The sequence below is a fragment of the Macaca fascicularis genome, chromosome 1, assembly GCF_037993035.2.
Source record: "Macaca fascicularis isolate 582-1 chromosome 1, T2T-MFA8v1.1".
Classification (NCBI taxonomy): Eukaryota; Metazoa; Chordata; class Mammalia; order Primates; family Cercopithecidae; genus Macaca; species Macaca fascicularis.
This window is the reverse complement of record NC_088375.1, coordinates 26,617,775-26,637,787: the sequence shown is the minus strand read 5'-3', so window position 1 is coordinate 26,637,787 and position 20,013 is coordinate 26,617,775. Positions and strand designations below refer to the sequence as shown.

General features: G+C 39.4%; 2 long non-coding RNA genes across 5 annotated transcripts in view; both read left to right on the top strand.

Moving 5' to 3' along the window:
* The window catches only part of LOC107128807 (uncharacterized), a 269,214-nt gene that overhangs the window by 52,950 nt on the left and 196,251 nt on the right, over positions 1-20,013 (top strand). The gene's annotated exons all lie outside the window — the stretch shown is intronic.
* Positions 10,275-18,118, top strand: LOC102135587 (uncharacterized). Its single transcript, XR_010583371.2, has 4 exons — positions 10,275-11,611; positions 14,347-14,558; positions 14,646-14,754; positions 17,754-18,118. It is a non-coding gene; the product is annotated as an uncharacterized lncRNA (long non-coding RNA).

Below are 20,013 nucleotides of genomic sequence, written 5' to 3'. Positions count from 1 at the left end.
TTTCCTATTAAAGTTCAAAGACACCTGCTCCTGCCATTTTTATCCCCAGACTCAATGCCCAATGGACTTCAGATGAAGAATCCTTTCTCTAAGAGAAATCTCTTCATCAAAACATGAGGTCAGGAAAGTAAAATTTCTCCCTAAATATTAAAAATATTAGAGCCTCATGCAAATTAGTGAACAAAAATCCTCAAGAAATGGAGGGGCCAAGGACATGATGAACAAAAAAAAAATGATAAAAATTTGAATAAAAAGTCAACTTCAGAACAAAGTAGCAGAATTTTTTCTTTTTTGGTCTATTAGGATGCAACATGCACCCACACAAACAAATTCTGCAAGTGGCACTGATATCACTATTCTCACTGCTGCTTAAATTAAAATGTGTACAGTTATTTTGGAAAACAGATCTTAAATTATTCACATTTTGAATCATTAACTTCTTAAACCAACTTAGATGATAGTCATTTAATGGCTACACTTTAAAATTATTTTCTTATATAACCCGGACTTCCAAAACCTTAAAGGACCCACTGGATTATACATAACAACAGCTCCCTCCATCACTAACAAACCAAATATTTTCCAGTCTCAAAAGCATACAAATAATGAAATCTACCACATTCCATCATATATATTTGAACCTCATAGGGACTAATATATGCTGACCTCTCCTTTGAGTCTACTGGACTGTCACAGTATTATGGAGGGGTGGCGAGCTACCTAGGGAGAGCACATATTTATTTCGGCGTGTGTTTTGGACATGACATTTAGGGGCCTGTATTCAATTTTTGCTTAGAAGCTTTCCTGTGATCACATTTTTACTATTATCTTTGTTTTTCCTTTGGCTTTTCTACCAGTTCATACTTCCCACAAGTCTTTTGTTTTGAATTTCGTATCATTGCCCTATTCCTTTAATACATATTTTTTGAGTACATATTTTGTGCCAAATATTGTGCTGGATATTAGAGATTCAGTGGTTAATCAAAAGATTTCACGCTTGTCCTTCTGGAGCTTACAATCTATTGCAAGGGTAATTAAACTATAGCCCATGGGCCAAATTTAATCTGTCATCTGTTTTTGCATGATAAGAATGGTTTTTAAATTTTAAAACATAATAAAAAATTGAAAAAAAATTTTTATGACACATGCAAAGTGTATGAAACTCAAATTTTAGTGTCCATTAATAAAGTTTTATTGGAACACAGCCACACTAGTTTGTTTATGTATTGTCTACAGTTGATTTTATGCTGCGGTGGCAGAGTCGAGTAGTTGCAACAGAAAGTGTATGGCACAAACCTAAAATATTTACTATCTGGCTCTTTACAGAAAAAGTTTGCAGACTCCTGATCTAGTGGAGTAGACAGAAAAGAGGCAAGCAGGTAAATAATAAAATAATCACAGATTGTGGTAAGTGATACAAAGGGGGAAAAGGAGGAGGAGATGAAGAATGCTAGGAGCATGAGTGTGGATAGAGTCTGTAAGAGAACATCTTCAGCTGGAAGCGATGCTTATGCTTACACTGAGGTTAAAAGGGTGAGAAGGATCCAGATATGCCAAGAGCAAGGGAAATGCTGCTATGTTCAGAGCTGGGGCAATTTTGTTCCAGGCATTGGAGATGAGGATGGGTGGTAGCAAAGGTGCTGGTGTGGGAAAGATCTTGGTGTCTTGGAGGAACTGAGAATCCATCCTACCTGGACAGGAGTAAGAAGGAAGACTGACACATAAATACATGAGGAACCACCAAAGGGTTTCAAGCAAAGGAATGACATGGCCTGATTTGCATTTATCAAAGGTTACTTCATCTGTCCTGTGGAGAACAGATTGCAAGAAAAAAAAAAAGAATGTTAGAAAACTATTGCCTTACCTCTCCCTGAAGGTCCCTTTCACACCTTGCTCCCACTGACATGTACTACGATGGGCTCCAATAAAACTGTCAAAATTTATTGGGCTTCAGAGGGGCTTCAGAATTTCACAATAGTTTGTTATTATACTTTCAAAAATCAGTTATTTGATGAAGTTTAGATGTGTAGAATAGCAACTGATAACATTTTCAAAAAAACATGTGTTAGGTGTCAGATTTCATTCTAATAAGAACTCAATGAGGAACATTTTCTTGCTAAAAATACAGAGTTTTCAAATATGGTGCAAAGAATGTAAAAAGTGTTATTAGAAAAGATAACTGGTGATAGCTGCTCCTGCCTCCCACCTTAGCAGTATAACTTTTCTCTGGAGGGGCAGCCTTGTGTCTTGCAAAATGACCTTATAGACCATATTGGGGGAGGAAGATGAGGTCCAGAGGTCAACACTGATAGCTAAACATCTATGCATAAGAAGTTAACAGAAATCTGTGGAGAAGATAAGATAAGAGGCTGAGAAACCTGGCTGTGGAGACCAGTAAGAAATGTCTGGAGGAGGATTAGCCTGAGGACTTAAGTACCCTCATGTCTACTTTTTCTTTTTTATTTTCTGCAAAACTGCCATATTAAAACCTTCCATTCTTCAAACCTTCAATGAAAGTCTTATACAAGCATACACTTGGATTGGCAGTTTTCTGGAAGTAATTAGGATGCTGTCTCACAAAGTTATAAAACAGTACAGAAAAGTGATTAATACATGTATGGGTGGCCAGGTGCTCTATAAAATGAAGTAGTTTGGCAGAGGTAGAAATTCAGAGCCAGGTAAACTAGGAAAAATTTCTCTAAGAAATTTAAGAATCCTAAGGAAGACCAAGTTTCTCAACACATGTAGTAGGGATTTTGAGGCAATTTCATTTGACAGTTTAAGAATAATGTGCATCCAGCTTACATGTGGATTACATAGAATTTTGCTCTGTTCTCATATTAATACCATGATTTACAGAAGGTCAAGTAATGTCATGTCCATTTGAAAGACCAGGAAGAATAGCCAGAGAAAGGTTAAGTGACATCCAAGGGCATGGACATTGATGCGGATAGAACCATTGTTCCTCTGGCTGCTGGGCCCTTGATGAAACCTGTACTTCTATCTATTTGGTGGATGAGAGCCAAGGTAAAAACAAAAATCAGAAAAGAACACAAGTAAATGTTTATGGAAAAACACAATCCAGCATTTACAGGAAGCAGTGGCTTCCTCATGTGTCCTGCCCTTTCTGAATTTTGGGCTTTCCTGAAGTTCCTTTTTTAGAGAAACTCACGCTTAGCCAATTTTTGCTGAACCACTTCCCCACCAATCTGTTTCTGGTCTCAGACAGCGACTTAGAAAGTGCAAAGTATTCATGGTTCCATAGTGCCTTCCTGTCCCCCAGTACCCATTGAAAAAGCATATCAAAAGAGAAATCAAACAAATTTTGTTTCAAGATCTCAGTTGAATTGGCCAACACTTCATTTCATAAAATGGAGGAAGTATCCCAGTGAGTTGAACAGAGGGGGTTGGTTTTATAGACAGAAAGGGTTGAAGAAAGCAGAAACAAAGATTTAGAAGCAGATTGGTCATTTCCTAGTAAGGCAGGAACAGGGAGACAGAACAATAGAAAGATAACTGATTGGTTAATACTAGGTTATTCTGGTTACTTTTTGTTGAAAGGATTAAAACAGTTAATTCATTATCATGACTGTTTGGAAAACGGGCTGTTATCTTTCCCTCCTGATTTCTCAGAAGCTCAGAGAACAACTTAGTTTCAGTTTGGTGACATGAAACTTTAGCATGGGTGACTCCATTCTGATTTTTAATATGGTGTGTTGGGGCCTAGTACAGGAGCTTAACCCAAAATGGAGACGGAGTCTAGCTCTGTCGCCAGACTGGAGTACAGTGGCGCAATCTCGGCTCACTGCAAACTCCACCTCCCGGGTTCAAGTGATTCTCCTGCCTCAGCCTACTGAGTAGCTGAGATTACAGGCATGCACCGCTACACCCAGCTAATTTTTGTGTTTTTAGTAGAGACGGGGTTTCACCATGTTGGCCAGCATGGTCTCGATCTCCTGACCTCGTAATCTGCCCACCTTGGCCTCCCAAAGTGCTGGGATTACAGGTGTGAGCCACTGCACCTGGCCAACAGTGGCTTCTTATCGTTTTTGTTTAACAATCACCTTAGCCCAAAACAGTGGCTTTTTATAATTTTTGTTTAACAGTCATAATCAACAAGAGTTGAAACACTGCATTTCCTCTCTACAATGGTTTAAAGTTCCCTGTTCTATCACAAGATTCTGTAAAAGCTCTTCTCTCCTTCCCTCATGTCTTGGCTAAAACGCTGATATACCTGGTAGGGATGGGCACAGGCCAGATAGAGGGTGCAAAGCCCTCCTTCCATGGAAATGAGGGTCAATGCATAGATGAGAAATTAGCCTGTGATTCTTTTTTTTCTTTGAGATGATCTTACTGTGTTACCCAGGCTGGAGTGCAGTGGCATGATCAGAGCTGACTATAATCTTGAACTTCTAGGTTCAAGTGATCCTCCTGCTTCAGCTTCCCAAGTAGCTAGGACTATAGATACATGCCACCATACGTGGCTATCTTAAAATTTTTTGGAGAGGTGGAGTCTTACTATGTTGCCCAGGCTGGTCTTGAACTCTTGAGCACGAGCAGTTCTCCTGCTTTAGCTTGCCAAAGTACTGAGATTACGGGCATGAGCCACTGTGCCCGACCAGCCTGGGTTTTGTGATCCTGCTTTTCTCCATTTTGCTAGACTCAAAATAATTTTATTCTTTCTTTTCAAATTGCAAGAATGAATGAGATAATCATCTACAAAGCATCTCGAGTTTCTTGAAGAAAAGTATCATCGGAATATAAAAGTGAATGTGCTAGACGGCTATCAAAGCTCAAAGCAAAGAAAGTCACAGACTGGGAAGAAATTCATGAAATAGAACTTAACACTTCAAAGTCAAAATCTTGTACAAATGACTAAGTGGCATTTTTTTGAGGTCAAGACAACCTGTAGCGCCTACAAGTCCCACTAAGCAATAACAATAGCCAATCCTTGCATAGTGATTAATAGTTTGTAAAACATTTTTATATGAATGGCCTTATTTCTCATACATGAGACACTGCATGTGAAGCAGAAACATCGTGAGACAATAGCTATTCTTACCATCATTTGAAAGGAAGAGACTGCAAGACTCAGCAAGGGTAAATTTTACTCAAAGTCCCTTAGCTATTAAGTGGTAGAATCAGGATCTGAATCCAGATCTCTTGATGCCAAAGTCCATGCCATTGACACCACTTCTTCAGGGAGCTAAATATCTCCCTCCTCTCCAACTTCCTGTTTTGTTACCTCTTCAGAGAGAAATTCTCATTTTGGATCACAGAACCAGCCCCAAGTCACCCACCAGAGCGGTAGTTAGCTATTTCTAAGGAGATTTAAGTCTAGTTCCCTAGATGCAAATTATTTCATCTCAGAGTTTCAAAGTGAAGTATACATTTTAAGTCACCAAATAAAGTAAGTTTAAATTTTAAATCACCAAGAAAATCCTCTAAAAAAGAGTTTCTTTCAGGCAACTACCCATCAGATATATTGTCATTAGCAGTTTCTTAAATGCCCTTCCTGTAATAGGCATTAGCACTTTATATAAGTTCTCTCAGTCACTCTTTCTGGATTGATTTTTTGAGCACCTAAAATGTTTTAAACATGCTTCATAGAATTGCTGCAGATACAACAGTGAATAAAACAGTCAAACTCAACTCTTAATGGAGAGCAATATGCAAAATAAATAAGTAATATGTCAGTTGGTGATAAGAGCAGTGGACAAACAAAGTACTCAAGAGGGCTATGAAGTACCAGGGTTGGGAGGTGTAGAAGTGGCAGTGTGATATTGCTCTAAATAATATAGGTGATGAGGGTAGGTCTCTGACTTGAGCAGCTCACCCAAGGACATGGGAGAGCAAACCATGTGGTTATCTAAGGACAGAGCTTCCCAAGGAGAGAGAAGAGAGTGCACATGTCCTTGGGAGACAGTTCTGGGTGTATTTGAGGAATATCTAACAGGACAGTGTGACTGGAGCAGGAGGAGCACAAGGAGAGAGAGGTAGAAGATAAGATAGGGAGGAGGTGGGGTGAGAGAGCCAGAAGGCTTGGAGGCTGTTGTAAGAACATGGATTTCCAATGAGTCTTCACAATAAATCGGTCTAATTACTCCTATTTTATAGTCAAAAAGATGAGCAAAGAGAAATTTCATAGTTATTCAAGGCTACTGTGGAGTGGTCAGGGATTTAAATCCATAATTTTTATTCCAGACTTTGTTTCCTGTTCTCTCTCTATCCTGAGGATCCTTCTGCTTCCATGGTCCTGATTCAGAACCTTAGACAAATAGCTATGTCTGCAACATTCACATATCTGAATGTACATTTTTACAGGGTAAACAATAAAAAATAATACAGAACAGTGTAATGAAAGGCAAATTACAATCTATGATAGGCCATCTAATGAGTTGGGATTTATAATCCAGACAATCTAAAGCTTGGCTGTGACAGGAAGAAGAAAGATGAGAGAAAGCTATGGTGAGCCTGGAAATGCTGAGCACGAGGGCATATTGAACAACCAGAGATCAAAGAGGCCAGTGGAAATTCAGCCAACATGAAAACCCAGGTCAATCTCCTGAGCATGAGACAGAGAAGTTCCAGTTCTGTTATTCGGAAAATCTTCTGAAATGCACACAGTAAAATTGCTGTCCTGTGCTTTGCATCAAGTCCCTTTGACAACAGCTACAGAAGCTGGAAAGATTCAAGCTTCTCTTTCCTATGTTGCTTCAAAATTCTGGTACAGTCACATGATGGTCAGACTGAGTTGGTCAGTCACATGATGCCATCCCATGACCCTGTGATCATATTTTCTGATGAGCCCTAGGGCCTCCACTCAGACTCAGGAGCTTATTCCACTTGGTGTCTACTTGTTCATATTTTGGCTATTGTGCAGTGTGGGACCATCCAGACCAAGTGCATCAGATATCTGCTTCCCCAGGTATGATGCCCCATAGGTCCAAGCCAAGTTACCTGGTGTATTCATTTTCACACAGCTGTAAAGATACTACCTGAGACTGGGTAATTTGTAAAGGAAAGAGGTTTAATGGACTCACAGTTCCACGTGGCTGAGGCAGCCTCAGGAAATTTACGGAAGGTGAATCAGGCACCTTCACAAGGCGGCAGGAGAGAGAAGAGTAAGGAGTGAAGCAGGAAGAGTCCCTTATAAAACCATTATAGCATGGGGGAAACCGCCCCCATGGTCTAATAACCTCCCATTGGGTTCTTCCCTCAACTTGTGGGGATTATAGGGATTACAATTCAGGATGAGATTTGGGTGGGGACACAGAGCCAAATCATATCACCCCGTTCCCTGTGGAAATGAATGGGAAGTATAGCCTATTGACCATACAAGCAGGCTGAGTGTTTGAAAAACAGGGGCTCACTCTCTTTAAAGGAGCAACTTGATAAAATCCTACTGCAGCATCAGCTCTCAGCTCTCAGCAATGACAGTGTTTGAAGGAACTGCAAGGCAACTCCGGATTCCATCACAGCAGAATATTTACTGGAGGTTCTGTGTTATCCTCCTCCAGCTATCCACTTGGCTTCCTGAGAGCTATCCTTTATACATGGAAACCAACCAGGAGTCTGAGTCCATGTCCCCAGAGAAATCCCTTGATTAGCCCAGGTGTGGGGGCTATGTAGGGCTGATGAGAAAAGTTGATTGAGAGTCGGAGGTCTGAACAAAGAAGCGTGTTGTCTTGGTAGGCAAGACAGGGTGCTGGCCAACACACAGAGGCTTACTTGTGAAAAGATCAACTGGACTTGCAGCTTCTGCTGTAGTATAACTTTAGAAATGCCAGGAAAAAGACACAATCTTTTCAAACACCTTCTCCATTCTGATTGTTGCTGCCTACACTTTCTTTCACTTATAAGTAGAAGAGCAAATATAATTTGAAAAAAAAAATCACAACAAAAAACCTGGGCACAGCAACAACTCAGCTGAAATACACTTTATGGGGGAATTAACCAATCCACCCTTGGGAGAGTAGGTTGTCATGAGAATAGGGAAATGTAGGGGTATTTTTTTTCGATTGCTGACATAACAAATGACCAAAAACTTATGGTTTAAAACAGCACACATTAATTGTCTCACAGTTCTGTAAATCAAAATTCTTGGTGATTAGGCTGAGTCCTGCCCAGGGTTTCACCATACCAAAATTGAGATGTCAGCAGAGCTGCTTTCCTTACTGAAGGCTATGTAGGAGAATCCAATTCCAGGCTCATTCTGATTGCTGGCAGAATCCAAGTTTTTGCAGTTGTAGGACTGAGGTCTCTGTTTCCTTGCTGTCTATTGGCTGAGTCATTCTCAGCATCGAGGCCACCTGCCTTCTCTGGATTGTGGCTCCTTTCATCCATCCTCAAAGTCAGCAATGCTGATTGCATCCCCACATTCCACATCTCCCTGCCCTCTCCTCTGCCTCATTTCTCCCGCTGCTGCTTTCGCCACTTCTCTCCGGCTCCAGGTGGAAAAGTTTCTCTGCTTTCAAGGGCTCACATAATTAGACTGGGCCCACCAGATAATCCAGGCTCATCTCCCTGTCATAAGATCTGTAACCTTCATTATACCTGCAAAGTCCCTTTTGCCTCACAGTTTAACACATGTATAAAACCCAGGGATTGGTGTGGACATCTTTGGGAAGGGGGGCATTATTTGGCCTACCACAGAGACAAAGGGGAGGAGGTAAGGCTTTTTGTACACATGACTTCATATAATCCTTACAATTACAATGAAGAGCCAGGAGCTTGGAGAGGTTGAGAAACTTAACCCAGATAATATGGATAAAATGTGGCAGTGTTGGGCCAGGTGTGGTGGCTCACGCCTGTAATCTCAACATTTTGGGAGGCCAAGACAGGTGGATCGCTTGAGCCCAGGAGTTTGAGACCAGCCTGGGCTTCATGGTGAAACCTCTCTACAAAAAGTACAAAAATTAGCTGGGTATGGTGGTACATGCCTGTAGTCCCAGCTACTTGGGAGACTGAGATAGAAGTATCTCTTGAGCCTGGGAGGTTGAGGCTGCAGGGAGCTAAGATTGTATCACCGCACTCCAGCCTGGGTGATGGAGCAAGATCCTGTCTCAAAAAACAAAAACAAACCAACAACAAAAAAACTTGGCAGTGTTGGAATGTGAATACAACTGTATCAACTCATAAATAAAGAAAATATTAGATCTAGAAGAGGCATTATAAACTATCCAGAGAGAAATTCTCTAGGTCCATAGATCCAATGTCCATGGTTCCATCAGGGAGTAGGAGAGCCAGAAGAAAATTGAAAACAAGGATGGGTATATATAAAAGCATATCTTTTTTTTTTTCTTTTGAAAAGAGTCCACGATTTTCAAAAGAACCTCAGAGGGCTACTGCAAAAACAAACAAACAAATGAAAAAACGTATGAAGCCCCAGTTTCATTGATTGGGTTTCTGTAAACATCACCAATAACTGATTTTGTTGTTGCTGTGAAAGACAGATACGTAGGCTTGAACTCAGGAGATGATCTCTGCAGATCTCCTTTACATCCATTAACAATTTCCACTTCTATCCTCTCTTAATTCCATTTATCAACAGCAATATAATCCTGTAGGAAAGAAGTTATTTAAAGGCTGACATAAAGCCAACTAGATATTAGCACACCACCTAGGACTTCTCCATCATTGTCACTCATAGGTCGTCATGAGCATGGAGATGATCTGATACAGGAAAGAGGCATAAAAAAAGGGAAAGGCTGTGAAGTTTTGAAGTTAAAGTGTAGAATTTCTCTTTCAAAGGCCGGTAATTTTAACCTTTATCTCAACCAAGCCTTTTTAGCTAATTTCACTTACAGTTCCTTTGGTTTTCTGTGCCAGCCTTCTTCACTTCTTTCATTGTTTACCTTTTTCACTCTGGATTTTGATACCCTCGAGGTCACGCCTACTTTGTGCCAGGCACTGCACTTAAATTCATAACACTAAATAGATGCACTTTTTGAACTATAGAGCTTACAAGCTCATGTTTTATCATCATCATCATCATCATCATCATCATCATTAATAAACAGATTGACTTAAATTGCCCACCAGACATTTTGGCCACAAAATTTGTTCAACATTATCTTGTAACTAATTTAACTAAAGAGCAAAATCAATTAATTATTAAAATAATTTACTGACAAATGAAACAGGAACAAAGGGCTATTTTCTGTAATTGTCCAATTATAGAAAGAGAGTGGAAAATCAATTAATTATTAAAATAATTTCCTGACCAATGAGACAGGAACAAAGGGCTATTTTCTGTAATGGTCCAAATATAGAAAGAGAGTGGAAAATATTAAAATGTTATAGTCCTTATAACCAAATTTCAAGATAATCTTATATACTAAGGGAACAAAAATAAAAAAGATTTTCTTTGATTTTTCTTTTAATTGAGGCAGAATTAAATAGACATAGACATTGGATGAAAATACCTTCTGGGATACATATGAAAGTAAGAAAAGTGAAAGCAAATGAAAATTTCCATTCAAATAAAATTATCAATCACTGGCTTTGCATAGTAGAAACAAATAAGACCATATGACTTTGGATATGTAACTTAAAAACTCTAACTTCAATTGTGTCATCTGTAAGGTCATGACAATAATATCTTCCTTACTGTGTTTATACAGAGTAAATTGAAAAAATCAATTATTATTTGTAAGTAATTACTGTTTAAGAATGCATGTCATAGTAAAAAGTGTCTTGAAGACAGTAGCAGGTTTTCAATATTACTATTATTAGATTGCATTGTACTTGTGTTTAAAACATCAGTGAAAAAGGTAACTATGAAGGATCCAAGATGTATCATTGTTCTTAGAAAGAGGAAAAAAAGGACTCAAGATGCCTTCAGAAAACTGTAAACACAGGAGAAACCATATTATTTTTTTCAGTTTTAAGGTGACTTCTTTTGACAATCTTCTTCTTTTTTTTTCTTTTTTTTGATAGGGTTTTGTTCTTTCTCCCAGGCTGGAGTCACAAACTCCTGGGCTCAAGTAGCTAGGACTCCCACCTCAGCCTCCCAAGTAGCTGGGACTATAGGCATGTGCCACTGTGCCTGGCTAATTTAAAAAAATATTTTTGCAAAGACACGGTGTCGCTATGTTGCCCAGCCTGGTCTCAGACTCCTGGGCTCAAGCAATTCTCCTGCCTCGGGCATGGGCCACTGCACTCACCCTTTGGTGACCTCTTAGTGGAGTCTTTGTCTTTTAGGAATTTATTTAATCATCTGACTCCATACTTGTACCTACTGCAATGATAAAGCCCTGGTGTCAACATAGAAAATAAGTCACCAATTTAAGGAAGATGCAAAGGAACATGGTTGTGGTTTGCCTTCAGCTTTATTTTGTGTGGCCTTTAGAGAATATTGAAGCATGGAGGCCAGGTGCAGTGACTCACACCTGTGATCCTAGCACTTTGGAAGGCTGAGGCAGGAGGATTCCCTGAGGCCGGGAGTTGAAGAGCAGCCTGGGCAACATAGTGAGACCCTGACTCAATATAAAAAGAAAAAAAAATTAAAATAAAGAAAAAGCATGGAGCCTAAGGGTCCTCAGAGGACAGACCTGTAGGACAGCCTGAGAAGGACCTTATCTTGCTGTTATCACAGAGCATGAAAAAGGTGAGTGTCTCTACTTCACACGTACTTATGGCATTTTCCCAAGGAATAACCTCTCTGTGGACTAACTTTGCAAAGGTCTGTCTGGTTTGTAGCTGTATCCCATCTTAACACAGTGCTTTGTATAGAGTAGATCTCAGTAAATGTTTTTTGAATGTATGAACATATGACTCAGCTTTTATGCAATTTGGTTCAAATATATGGCAACAATACAAAAACAGCTAGCTAAGCTGTGCAGTGCTTTATTTGTCAATATGGTGACATGGTAGATCAACTGTTGGCTGTGTAGACCAAGGTATCTACTATCACGGGCTTCTATCAACGTGTATGTCAGCCTCTTTACACAGGGAAAATAGCTCATTCCTCAACGAAACCCTTTTCTATGGCCACAGTTTTTCCAAGTGAAGAGCCCTTAGAGGAGATGAAGGGAAGGACAAACAGATGAAGAGAGAGGTAGACAGACACAACGTAACAAGCCATCATTACTACTGTACAAATGATCTAGATATCCTGTGTCAAAAGGAAGAGTCTAGGCCTTGTGTTCTTTTTCACATTAATTTCTTTCATCTTGTGTTTTAACACACCTTTAGAAATCCCTCTGAAGATAGCTCTGGGTTCTGCAACTTGCCATTTTGTACATTGAGGCAATTAATTTGGGCTTCACTTTCCTCATATGTAGGATGAAAATAATCAGGTATGACAGGAAAAGGGAAGTAGTCAGGCACACGTGTTTTGTAATGAAGCCCCAGCCTGATCCTGTGGGGGAGCTTTGAGTATAAGTAATCCTGTGGCCAATTATTATTGCTGGGAAGGGATGGGGAGAATGTAAATTACTAGGCCCGAGTAGCTCGGAGTCAATCCACTGGAAAGAGTTGTAAGTCCCCTATTTAAACACATAAGCACACATTTGCTGGAGAGGAATACACAGAACTCATAAGTGGGGTCTAAAGGAACCTGAACAGAATCCCAACAGTGTCAGCCTGTGTTGAAGGTTAGATGATACCTGCACATAAAGCCCTTAGGATGGTACCTGGCACACTGTAAGCACTTACTGGACGTTTGCTACTATAATTAATATTTTTATTATCTTCTCTACAGTAGTAGAGGCATTGTTCCCCATGGCTTCATTCCAAGCACAAGTTATAAACCCAAAAGCTGTTGGGTAATGTAAATTGGAGAAACTGCTAGGAGGAAGACTGGGAGGATGTGGAATAGGGTGAATAGGAGCACACCTGCACCACTGAAAATGAGATATTTAAAATCAAGTGTTTATAAAACACAACACACTCAAAGTCAAGTCAAACAAAGCCAAAGCAAAAACCCATCTGGCTGGTGGACTGTCAATTCGCCAAGGCTTGCTCTTAACCTTTCTCAGGATCCCTACCCTGCAAGGCATTCCAGTCCTAGCAGGACAGGACTGGGTTTGGTTGTGCACTTACCCAGTGCTCTTTGCCAGGCTTTCTGGGAAGCCAGGAGACCTTGGAATGCTTTTTAATTAAGTAGCCTGTCCTCTCCACCCTGGCTGCATCAACTTCTGATGGACTCCTTTCTCCTAGTGGAGGCTCTGAACTTCATGATTGTGTAGATACTTAGTCCGCCTGCTTAGTGTGTTCCCTAATCTGAAAGAGGGTCTGTGATATAAGGAAGGGCACTGTACAATGGAGAGTGGGCATTTGTTTTTCGTTCATTCAGGGAGTAGTTATTGAGCACCACCAAGTTCTATGCTGGGGGCTACAGATCTTAATGTGAAACAGACTCTGTGTGTGTGTGTGTGTGTGTGTGTGTGTGTGTGTGTGTGTGTGTGTGTGTGTTAGACAGGGATAATTTTTTCAGATTAAAAAATTGTTCAGAAGATCTCCTCACCTTCCTTCTAGGGAATACAAAGCATCAGGATGAAGAATTGCTTATCTATCTATCTATCTATCTATCTATCTATCTATCTATCTATCTATCTATATCATCTATCTATCTGTCTATGTCTGTCTGTCTGTCTCTTTATCTCTCTGTCACCTCCATCTTAGGTCACTTGACTCACCCCTTTCCTAGCACCTCTTAACATTCCTTTCCTTCTCATAGTGACTCTGGCTTTGTTAAAATGACTTGAAATTCAACCTTATACCTGCTGTGTGTATAGCTCTACCCTTAGTCATTGAAGGTGGGCGTTTGTGTGCAAGAGAAAAATAAAAGGCAGTCCTGGGGAAACAGAACATGCTTTCAGTGAGCTATCAGAGTTGTAGGACGATGTACAAAACAATGTCGACTTGTAAAGATGAGACTACAGGTGCTAGAAGGGGAAGGAAGAGAAATAACTTAGTGAAGTGAGGGAAAATTCTCTGGTCATAACGTGGCATGACTTTTGCCCAATTTGTACATTATATTTCCTTTATTATTTTTGTTTCATTCTATATTAATATCCTTTCTATGATTAAAATTTAATGTGTTCCTCATAGAAAATTTGAAAGGAAAGAAAAAGAAGGAATTAAAAACTATCCACAGTTCTATACCCAGATGTAGCCACAATTGATATTTGGTGTTTTTTTCCTTCTAGACACACACATTTTCACTTTCCTCAGACCATTCTCTTTTGAAACTTGCTTTTTTTCCCCATTTAATACGTTATCCTGAACTTTCCCCCATATAATTAGGTACTCTTATACATGTTTCTTAATGGCTGTGTAATATTTTATCACATAGTTGTGCTATAATTTATTTAAACAAACCCTCATTTTCTCCCCAAGATCTGTCTTCAAGTCCCATATTCCAACTAAAGCCAAATTTTAAAGCTACCTTCAGGGTCCCAGAAGACAGCAAGAAGGCAATAGATGATTTGTTCTGTTCCTCCCCAAGACTTCAAAGAACTTCAAGAAGGTTAACTGCTCTGTTGCGTTTCCACAGTGACTAGAGTGACAACTCAGCTCAAGGCTACTGCAAAGATAGAACTGAGGCTGAGGTAGGGTGCTTGGGAGGCAGGATGGGCTGGGAATGAAAGGATTTCCAATGACCAGATAGAGAGCAGCATTAAACCCTTCTCTTACAGGCTTCTTTCAGCAAGCAAAAGAAATCAGCTGAACTCCCAGGATTGTTTTGAAAGCCAAGGCAAACGGCACATTTGAGAACTGAATTTGGCTCCATTTGTGCAAGAGAAGGTGGGTGGCTTCAGCTGCCTAGGAAACAGGCTTTGAATATGTGCTTCCCGGAATTCTTTATGCTTCTCTCCTGAAAAGGTTCCTAGTGTTCCTGATAAAGGATTCTTATTATTTGGCATTTGCAGGCAGCCTAGTTTGGGCAACATTTGGCTCAATTCTTTATGTTAGTGAGCTCTTGTAAAGCCCTGTATCTCCTCCAAGCGAGGCCAAGGCCAACATCCTTCCTTCTCCCTGCCTCTGTCTCCTTCCCCCTCTGGGCCTCGCTCCCACCTATCACCCTTGTGCATACTTTTATTTCCAACGTGAAAGCTGAAACTCTGGCACAGTTAGGTGAAGCTACACATGGAGCATCTGCTACAGTGTCTTCAGTGTTTCAGGATGCTGCTTAGAAGAGTAAATAGCATCTGCAGGATGTGGGTGCTATATTGGAAATGAAACAAACATCACCATTATTGGCTGAATTTTGACCATGCTGAAGGCGTGACATAGACCATATGGTCAAAACCTCTAAGACCGTGCACTAAAAGAAACAAAAATAAGCCTTGGCCTATCCTTGTCCAGGTTGGTGGTGTGGGAAACAAAGGCGACAGAAGGTCTAGAAAGAGTAGCTTTGGTCTTCGTTCATTTGCCTGTTCATTCAGTGGATCTTATTTGCTTAATTAATTAATTAGCGGGTCACCTATGAGACCTGCCCCTCTCAGCAAAAACTAGCTGAGCACTTCACCAGACTGGGGAAGTTGAACTTCTGTAGAAAGGTTGGAGCTATGTAACTTGCTGAGAAAGATGAGAAGAGGAGATAGAGTTGTGAGCCTAAGTGGATATTTATTCCAGGATAGGATTCTCACTGTAATCCTATTGGTTCAGCATGCTGGTAGTGGAAGGGGAGCCAAGGTAAGCAGTAATAGGAGCCCTGCCTAGGGAGACTTCTGTTTGGGGATTCTGTCACTATTTCATCACACACACCACACACACACACACACATACACACAGAGTTTCTGCATTCAAGAATCTTGAAATCTGTGGATACAAATCACAGATAGTTGAAAAAAATTTACAGTATGATACAAAATAACTAGACTTACCATGCTAAATGAAAGTGTTTCTTTCTTCAAGAATTTTTTTGATCTTTGGAATAAAAGAATATTGTTTTGAAATCTTTTGTGCAGCAAGTGGCCATAACCTAATTTACCCTTTCTTTGTATACATCTTTTATACGAATTGAATTTCATTTGAAACAAATTTTCTACTATAAAAACCATTGAAAATTCATGATCTAGAGCGTCGACTCTGTGGAAGAAGTGGGGAAAAGACTTGAAAGACAAGCTGGAGTCTTATATAGCACGACCTTAGAAGCTACAAGTGTAGAACCAGATATAGGTATGAAATAGATACAAACACAGTTAGCCATTTACATACCTATACAAAATATGTCCTTCTAGAGAAGAGGAATATGCAAAGAATTCTAATAGAGTCAAGTGATCAATATATTAATTGAGTCAATTGAGTGGCAAATCTACCTGGGCTGGCATATGGAATATTTTCCCACCTTAGGCAATAAGGTTGAAATTGATTATTAAATAATTAAATAAAGAAGTAGACAGAAATTTGGGAGTCTAGTTGCGTAAACAACCCCATTTGAGGCAAATGGATTAGATCTCCAAATGGCAGAGTGCATTATAAATAGGACTCAGCAAGGCTTGCAAAGAGGCATTGCTCTGGATATGGGCAGTTCTAAAATTCACTCCTCAGCTGAAATCACTGGTTGATAATTGCTCTTTTTGAGATGAGAGTGTTCTAGTTTGTGAACCTCAGGTCACTGAGGTTACATTCCTATTTCTTTTGTTGTGTCTTTTTGCTCTGAGAAAAATTATACAACATATATAGATGAGATACTATTTTCCTTTTAATGCATTATCATTATATGTATTTATGTACATATTTATATAATATATTTTATTATATAAATTTAAGGTGTGCAATATAATATTTGATGTAAATATCCATGGTGAAATGATTATTATAGGTAAGCAATTTAACAGTTTTTTTTGTGGTTAGTGTACTTAAAAACCATTCTCTTGGCAAATCTTCAATATATAATACAATATTAATAACTGTAGTCCTCGTGCTATACATTAGATCTCTAGACTTATCTTACACAATGACAAATTTGTGCCCTTTGTCCTACATCTCCCCATTTCTTCCTTCTCCCCATCCCTGATAACCACTGTTCTACTCTGTTTCTATGTATTTGACTTTTTTTTCCCTCAGATTTCACATGTAAGATCATGCAGTCTTATTCTTGCTGTATCTGGCTTCTTTCATGGAGTATAGTGCCAGTTACAATAACATGGATGAAACTGGAGGATATGATACTATTTTCTACCCGTCAAGACTGGCAAAAATTTCTAAGCTTGACAATACACTGTGTTAGTAGGCTGGGGAAGCAGGCATTTTTATACATTGCTGATAAAAATGTAAAATGGTACAACGTTTATGGAGGTGATTTTGTTGATGCATTTACTCTTTGACCCTAGAGTCTACCTTAAAGATATGCCTGTAACATTAAAAAAATGCAAAAGTTTATTACAGCATTATTTATACTGAAAATGTTTTTTGTGTTACCTAAATGTACAAGCATAGGAGGTTAGTTGAGTAAACTATGGTGCATTCACATAGTAGAGTGCTATATAATTATGAAAACAATGAGAAAGGTCTCTATGAATTGATATGGAGTGATTACCAAAAGATATTGTGAAGTTAAAAAAATTTATATATAAAGCATATATATGTAAAAGAATATATATATGATATATTTCCCTTTGTATAAGAAAGAATAAATTTTAAAAACATATGCATATATTTATCTTTACAAAAAGAAACACAGGGAGGATAAACCAGAAGACTTTGAAGTTAGCTACCTACAGAGGGTGTTGGAAGGGAAATGCAGAGGAAGGGACGTGGAAGAGAGTGGCATTTTCTAAGAACATCTTTCTGTACAGTTTTGTTTTTTAGATGCATGTGTATGTTCTACCTCTTTAAAAAACATATAATTAAATCAACAAGGATGGGAAGAGAAAAGAACCTAATGCTGAAAACCAATGAAAACATATGAACCCTAAGATATTTTGAATGAATTGCATAACCACACAGAATGAAAAATTGGAGCAAGCTGGCTAACTTAAGAACCTTAAGAACATGGTATTTGACTACGTGCCCTAAGTCTTAGGAGGGGGAGAGCAGCAAACAAACCCTGAACTGTTTTGAGTAGGTTTTCTTTTTGTGATTGTATGAACAAGGAAATTCTGAAACTACTTTAGATGTATTATAGGATTAAGCAAATGAATAAATGCACATATTTTGTTGGGTCCCAGGTCTTCAGTGTGGTGAATGGACATATATGAAATGGTGTAGGAAATCCCCTGTGGGGATGGATTGCATTTAATGTTATCTGTGCAAACTTGTGATTTCTAAACTGTGTATATTGTGTGTGTAAATGTCAGTGCGTGTATATATGTGCACTTGTTCATGTACATATGTTTGCATGTCTATGTGTGTGTATAAACATTCATATATTTCCTAACTTTGTCTCCTAAAAGCACAGACACCCCAATAGCAATGAGCTCAGCTAGCATCTCGATGTGGTTTCTAAATAGCATTTCCCCATGAAAGGAATCAGAGCTTCTTGGAGAAAGGGAAAATTCTAGATCTGGGACAGGGTAGGTAGAGAATAAGTCTGGAGTATTTTTTTATGTTAGGAAGTAGGAAAGTTCTTTAAAAAGAAAGAAAAAAAAGACACAACATCCACCAAATACAGGCTCTCATTCACCCAAGTCTGAGACAATTTAAACACCAAAAGAATTAAGAACAGCAATGAGATCATATTTTTAATCAGTAGATAAACAAACACATAAATGGGTGAGAAGGGAGGGCTCTTGGCTATAGTAAAGCCAAGTAATGAGTAGTAAGTGTGGGGGGAATGTCAGAGTTGAAAGTCCATCATTTTGCAACCATCATAGTGAATACTGCTTCAGGCAACAACCAATGATGGATACTAAATCTAGTAGGACACTCAGACAGACCAGGCCTGAGAGCGAGGCATGGCACTTCCACACATACTTCACTGACCAAAACTCATTGACATGGCCACACCTAACTTCAAGGGAGGCTGGAAAATGTGGTATTGCTGTGTGCCTGGGAGGAAGAGAACACAGATATTGGTGAGCAACAGCAGTTCTTGTCACAAGAACTTTATATATATGTATTATATATAATGTATAAATAAAATATCGCAAATACCTATATATATATATATATATATATATATATATATATATATATAGGATTTATGATATTTGTAAGCTTTCAGAAATTTTGGCATACTGGATTATCTAACTGTGGTAACTAGTCTCTAAGGAGAGTCATCCAATCAACCACACTTCCCAATATTTACACTCCTGTTCAGTCCCCTCATTGAATTTGGGCTGGTCTGTACTCATGTTAGCCAACAGAAGGGGGAGAAAGTGGCTCTGTGCCAGTTCTAGGCCTAAACTTTAAGAGGACTGGTAGCTTCTCCTTTTCCTCCATTGGGTCTCTCTCTCTCTCTCTTTTATCTTCAACTTTTATTTTCGATTCGGGGGTACATGTGCAGGTTTGCTGCACAAGGGTATGTTGTGTGGTGCTGAGGCTTGGGGTACAATTGAACTAGTCACCCAGGTAGTGAACATAGTACCTGATAGGCAATTTTTCAGCCCTTTCCCCTATCCCTCTCTCCCCCATCTTGTAGTCCCCAGTGTCTACTGTAGAACTCTCACTTTTGAAAGTCATGTGGCATCATGTGAGTAGTCTGGCTGTCCTGCTGGAGAATCCATGTGGAGATGCCACTTGGAGAAGGGACACTTGGGGCTGGCTGGTGAGAGAGAGGCCCGGCTGTCCCAGCACACTCCAATCAAGCCTCCAGGTGGTGCCTGCCCCAGGTCCTGCACGACTACAACTGAATGAGAACTGCCCAGCTAAGCCCAGTCAACCCACAGACTCTAAGAGGAAGTAAGATGGTGGTTATTCTAAGCCACCAAATTCTGGGGCAGTTTGTTTCATAGCAACAGATAGTTGAAACACCAGCAGCTAAGACTTACGATACAAATTTAAACTGAATGATTGATTGAGATGTGTGATTCTTTTAATATGAAAAGTAGAAGGGAAATTATGTATAGAAACAACATGGTAATGCTAAGGTAATATAAGATTCACCATTGTTTTGAG